Raw genomic sequence first — 6,156 nt, forward strand, 5'->3', positions numbered from 1 at the left:
GCGCTTCTTACAGCCAATTCTTCTCTGCAAGTGCCTTTGGAGGCAAAGAAATCAGCTTCATCACTTACCATCTTTAATATATATTTTGTCCTTTCTATCCTTGTGGCTGATCTGAAAATATAATATCTACATTGTAACGTTTTAAAAGTCTCAATGAAATGCAATTGCACACTCCTGAGGGATGACGTGTGGGTGTCCAGTCAGTTAAGCAGTTATCCTTCCTAACATTTAACATACACCTGCCTCCTTTTGTTGGGTATTAGTAGGCAATTGTTCACACTATGAATATTAATTGTGCAAACATGTTGTAATGTGCCTCACAGGTAAGATTCTTCATGTCCATCAAATGAACAAATATTGAGGGATGCAGTAAAATGTACTCAGTACTGTCTTCATCATGGTGGCCAACCTGATCCCTGTGGGAAGCCTGAAAGCAGACTTACACTGCATCCAACAGTGATGATGGAACATAGCCATTGTGGTTAATAACCACCAACAGCCTTATCCACCATTAATTTGTGGACCTCCAGATAATGCTGGACTTCATTATCCATCAGCCCCAGCCAGTGAGGGATGATGGAAGCTGTAGCCCAACATATCTGGAGGGCCACAGGTTGTTGACATGCAGAGGGCTGGGAGGCCAGCTGGCTAGCCCCAGCCGAGCCGTCCCCTTCCAGCAGTCCCGCTGCGTAGATGTAAATCAGCGACCCGGGCTTCAAAGCCAGGGCACACTATCAGCAGATCGAACTGCACACAAAGAATAGGTGTGAGGCTTGTGGAAGCATACTACAACTACAGATTTATTGATCATAAATCAGGACAAAGAAACATGTCGTCTCTTTCTCTCGTCTTCTCAGAGAGAACAGGAAAAGCAAAAGCTATACACAAGGGAAGTACCCAGCAAGCTGTGCTGGAATGTAAACAGACATGTGACACGCAAAAGTTCCACACGTCTGCTCCTTAAGGTGGAATGGAAATCTCAACACAGGTTCCCCATCACTGGCCTACACTTACGAGCTATAGCTCTCCGGTTTTTCCAAGCCTTACCTGCAGATGCCAGGGACTGAACCTCGAACCTTCCACATGCAAAACTTGTGCTCTGTGACTTATAAATGTGAGTGTCCACCTGCACTTTGCTCAGGTGTTTTGCTAGCTTATCTGTAATGGTGAGGATGGGGAAAGAGGGAAAATGCATACCTGCACCATTTCTCTCTGTGCTTCCTTTTCACATTCTTTGGTTGTGGATCCAGGCACGCTATCCCTTGGAAATAAATTATTAACAAGGTCTTGGTCTGGCAAATGCCATTTTAGGTCACCTGCTCCTTTACCTCTCAGAGGAAAAAAATGACCTGTTATATTTTTCCCATGCTCAGTGATCTGTAAAGGAATCAGTCTTCTACTAGATCAGACTCGCTCTGACAGGTGATATTGAGGGCTACGTATTTTCCTTTATTACCTTTCCTGTTGTATGTTGCTTTCTTCAGTAGGACTTGTTTCCAAATGTGTGCAAAGGATTGCAGCCTTTACTGCCCGATTCATTTGTTTATTTAAAGAATTTTTACACACACACACACACACACACACACACACACACACTTGAGTTGGCTTAGAACCATCAAGAAGACTGACCCTGCCCTCAGGCTTACCATCTAGAAGACTGATGCTGGTCACTATTTTCAGGTGACTATTTTCAATCACAACCTGGCAAATTCAGGTTGTGTAATTCAAGTCCATTTGGAGCTGTTGTGTGGCGAACCTATTCCTATCCATCCCCTATGCCAAAACAGGTTTTTTGTGTTAAGGGAAGTGGAATGCCCTCCTATCAGCTGTTAAGGAAATAAGTAACTATACAACCTTTGGAAGACATCTGAAGGCAGCCCTCTATAGGGAAGGTTTTATGTTTCATGCTTTTGTTTATGCTGGAAGCTGCCCAGAGTGGTTAGGGCAACCCTGTCAGATGGGTGGGGTACCAACAACAACAACAAGTAAACCTCTGTTGCCACATTCCAAATTAAGGCCTTGTTTGGAAGTACCCACAAAAGGAGAAGAGAGTGGGTAAGATAGTTTCAGACACTGAAAGCATAAGACAGAACTTTGCTTAGGGCAAAGTCTGTGAGATCCAGAATATCATGTGATATTCCTCAGAGCCAGACTTCTCAGAATCTCAAGTCAGCAAAGGAAGCTAGTACATTGAGATATGGACTTGGAACTGTTCCTGCAAACTTGTGGCCCACCAAACCAACCATAGCCCTTCAACCATTCTAGGAGGTGCTTGACAATCAGTGTTTTTCCCCCTCAAGAGGTAGGGGGGGGGGGACAGGTTTATTGGGCTGCTGTACATGATTGATAGGCCAAACTCATCTTGGTGAGTCAGCTGTTAACTAGCCAGTTTTAACCTCTGTATTTCATGAAGAGTTACTCATTGCACGTCCTCCAGAATGATAAGAAATTAAGATTAAAACTTGCCCTGATGAATTGTCTGAACATTGTCCTATTTTATGTCTAGAGAATGCAGCTATCAAGGAGGACCATCAGGCATTATCCACCTTATCTATATCACACTGGTATAAATCTTCATTGGCTCAAGGGCTTATCTGGGGAAACCTTTGCAACGTTAAGAAATGCCATCTTTCTTCCAATCTTCTATTTTGAGACTCTATTTTAAAAAGCACCTTTGTGCTTTTTGTTGGGACAGAATGTGGAAGTGGTTGTACCATACTCTGAATTCTGCTGGGTTTGAAAGTAAGGCACATTTGAAAATTATTCCAAAATTCAACATTCACAGGCCACTTTAAACCACTTAAACTAAACTATGGTTGAGAAATGAAGGCACATGCACTTTGCTCCCCCACAACTCTGGGTGCTGCAGTGCTGCCAGGAGCTAGGCCATGGTCTCGTTATGTCTGATCCTGGGTTCGTGGTTTGTCTTCCCCAAAGAAATCTCAAGCAGTAAGCCAAGAACAACCCATGGATACAGCTCATAGTTCATTTGGAAGGAAACAAACCACAAGGCTACATTCAGAAACAACACTGTTCCAAACCATGGCGTAGCAGGGAGGAGGGAAGCACTTGCGATTTCAGCAGCATGTCATACAGTCACCTATAAAACATAATTTAAGAAGGATATTGACAAGCTGGAATGTGTGCAGAGGAGGGAAACCAAGATGATCAAGGGTCCACACCTGGAGTACTATGTCCCGTACTGGATGCCACAGTTTAAGAAGGATATTAACAATCTGGAACATGTGCAGAGGAGGGAAACTAAGCCTTAGGAGGGACAGTTGAGGGAATTGGGTATGTTTAGCCTGGGTAAAAGAAGACTGAGAGGAGATATGATAGCCATCTTCAAATAGCTTAAGGGCTGTCACATGGGAGATGGAGCAAGCTCGTTTCCTCTTGCTCCAGAGTGTAGGACCCAAATCAAGTTACAAGAAAGGAGATTTTGACTAAACATCATGAAGAATTTTCTGACAGTAAGAGCTATTTGACAGTGGAACAGTCTCCTTCGGAAGGTGGTGGACTCTCTTTCATTGGAGGCTTTTAGGCAGAGGTTGAATGGCCAGCTGTCATGGATGCTCTAGTTGAGATTCCTGCATTGCAGGGGGTTGAACTAGAAGACAATCAGGGTCCCTTCCAACTCTACAATTCTATGATTCTATGGTTTTGCCCCCAAGGAAAGATGGTTCATTCTGCCTCAATGGTGGGCCTGCCCTGCCTTTTACCCCACACCCCGGCTACATGGCAAACTGTTGGGATACCCTGGGAATCTTCTCTGTACGTGCCACAGCTTCCTAACTGCCCCATTGCAACACAACTGGGCACACAAGGACTCGCAGCATACTTGAACTTGCTCTTTGGGTGCCAGCCATACTCTCAAGGCAGCGTAGGGATCACAGGCAGAGAAGCATGAAACAGCTGGAATAGGTTCCTGCAATTTAACAGTCTACTGATTCAGTTAAGCTTTTGTCCCCTAAACAGAGAGATGTAAAGGAGCAATTGTTGCCAATTTAATCTGAGTTCCAGCTTTTAATTTTCTCAAGGCTGTCAAGCCATTATGCTAAGCACAGCTAAGGCGAGCAGCCCTGAGCCAAATCACAGCCTACATTGTTAACATTCAGGGAGGAAAAGAGAAATAAGCGATACAGGTTGGAGGCTGTTTGCTCGCTTTTTGTTCATTTACCAGGACGCAAGCAGTGCCTGATTCTACAATGTGACCTTTGGGTTTTATTCCTCCCAGCAAATCAGGTGTGCAAGAGAGAGAGGGGAGGATGGGAAATATTGAGCTCACCCTTGACCCTCTAGGATGAGCTGGTGGTCATAGGCTGTGTACACATTGCTGTTTACTCAGGCTCCATTGCGCTCCCACTGCTGGTGTTTGAAGCTGTGTGCACGTGGTGTTTGCCGCAAGCCATATATGTGCTGTAGTTTCCTGAGAAATACTGTTGTTTGGTGTGTTCCCCCTCAAATCAGCTTCCATCTGATTTGCAAACATAAGCCACATTCATTTTGCACTTAAGCTGAGGTGTGTATACTTGAGATCACCTTGGTGAATGCATTTTCATGAATAGGAGTTGCAGGAGTGTATGCATGGGGAAACCAAACAGGCAATGTGCATTGGGTAAAGACATCCCCACCCCTTCTCTGGTGTGCACAGCAATGTAAGAATGTGACTTGAAACACAGCCTTGCTGCATTTTAAGTTGCTGGTGTGTACATTGCCTTAGAACAGAAAAAGGAGTTAGGGTTTAAGATAGGAGGCATTTCCAGCCTATGTTTGTGTGGTATTCAATCACTTACTGGCAAATCGAGGCTGTGCAATTGGGAGTTCTTGTGCAACAAACCCGCTTTGCCCCCAAATATCAGACTTTGTGGTAAGAAAAGTGATGGGAAAATGTAGTGGGAAGTGCAGGATAACACTCACTTTGACTGACCTGCAATGCTCATTAAACAGCCAGCATCTAACATCCCTGCAAACAAAATCAGGATGAATGCACAATAAACAGGATGTCTGGACGTGCCCTTGAGAAAAGCAATGGCTTATAGACTTTGAAACAAAAATGCACATTTTTGTCCAGGCAAATTCACTATGAGTTTACTTTCCTCTTAATTTTGGCACAAGGATGTGACGTTCCTAGAATCCCTTTAAAGAGTCAAGTTGCAACAGGACATGGTGCTCCCAACTGTGTGACCTCACAGTGTGTTGGGTCACTTCCAGATGACAGACAACCAATGGAAAACTTACGTAATGAGAAATGGCTGTGACTATTGAACATCAGTGGCATTAGTTGTCTGAAGTGCGCTCTCTCTCTGAGATTTCATTTGCTTTCATTTGATGATTTTCTCTGAAAGCAAATAATGGAAGGAAGAGGATGCTTTCAGTTCACACCTGACGCACAAACGAGGATAAAAAGATTTTTTTTAAAAAGCATGTTTAAACCAGCCGCTTCAGTGCTCCCAGTACAGATCAGAGGCACATTCCAGATCAGGGACCTGTGGGCGCTTTGCCTTCAGACTAAAAATTACTCATTTAAGAATCATTTCTCTCTCTCTCTCTCTCTCTCTCCCCTAATTATAACAATAGTTTGGCATTTAATTTTTTCTGTCTGCCTGTCTATTTTATCTATAGTGGCTTCAATGTGCATTTGCTTTTAAGCTACTTTCTGCCCCGTAAAAAAAGGTAAAGGGACCCCTTAGGTCCAGTCGTTGCCGACTCTGGGGTTGCAGCGCTCATCTTGCTTTACTGGCTGAGGGAGCCGGTGTACAGCTTCCGGGTCATGTGGCCGCACCGTTTACCTTCCCGCCGGAGCGGTACCTATTTATTGACTTGCACTTTGTGCTTTCGAACTGCTAGGTGGGCAGGAGCTGGGACTGAGCAACAGGAGCTTACCCCGTTGTGGGGATTCGAACCACCAACCTTCTAGTCCTAAGCTCTGTGGCACCTACAGCGCAACCCATGCCCCCCCCACTTTCTGCCCCACATGCACAAAAATCGCACAAGAGAGGCCCAGAGAGCCTGATTGTCATGTATGAAAAACAGTGGTGTAGTGGTACATTCCGAAGGGTAGGCACTCATCATAGCAATCGCCAGAACTATGCCCCTTCCAATACAAAAATGCACTTCTGATCAATGCAGACATTATGTCATCAGTATCAAGAT

This window comes from Podarcis muralis, chromosome 11, assembly GCF_964188315.1.
Source record: "Podarcis muralis chromosome 11, rPodMur119.hap1.1, whole genome shotgun sequence".
NCBI classification, from domain to species: domain Eukaryota; kingdom Metazoa; phylum Chordata; class Lepidosauria; order Squamata; family Lacertidae; genus Podarcis; species Podarcis muralis.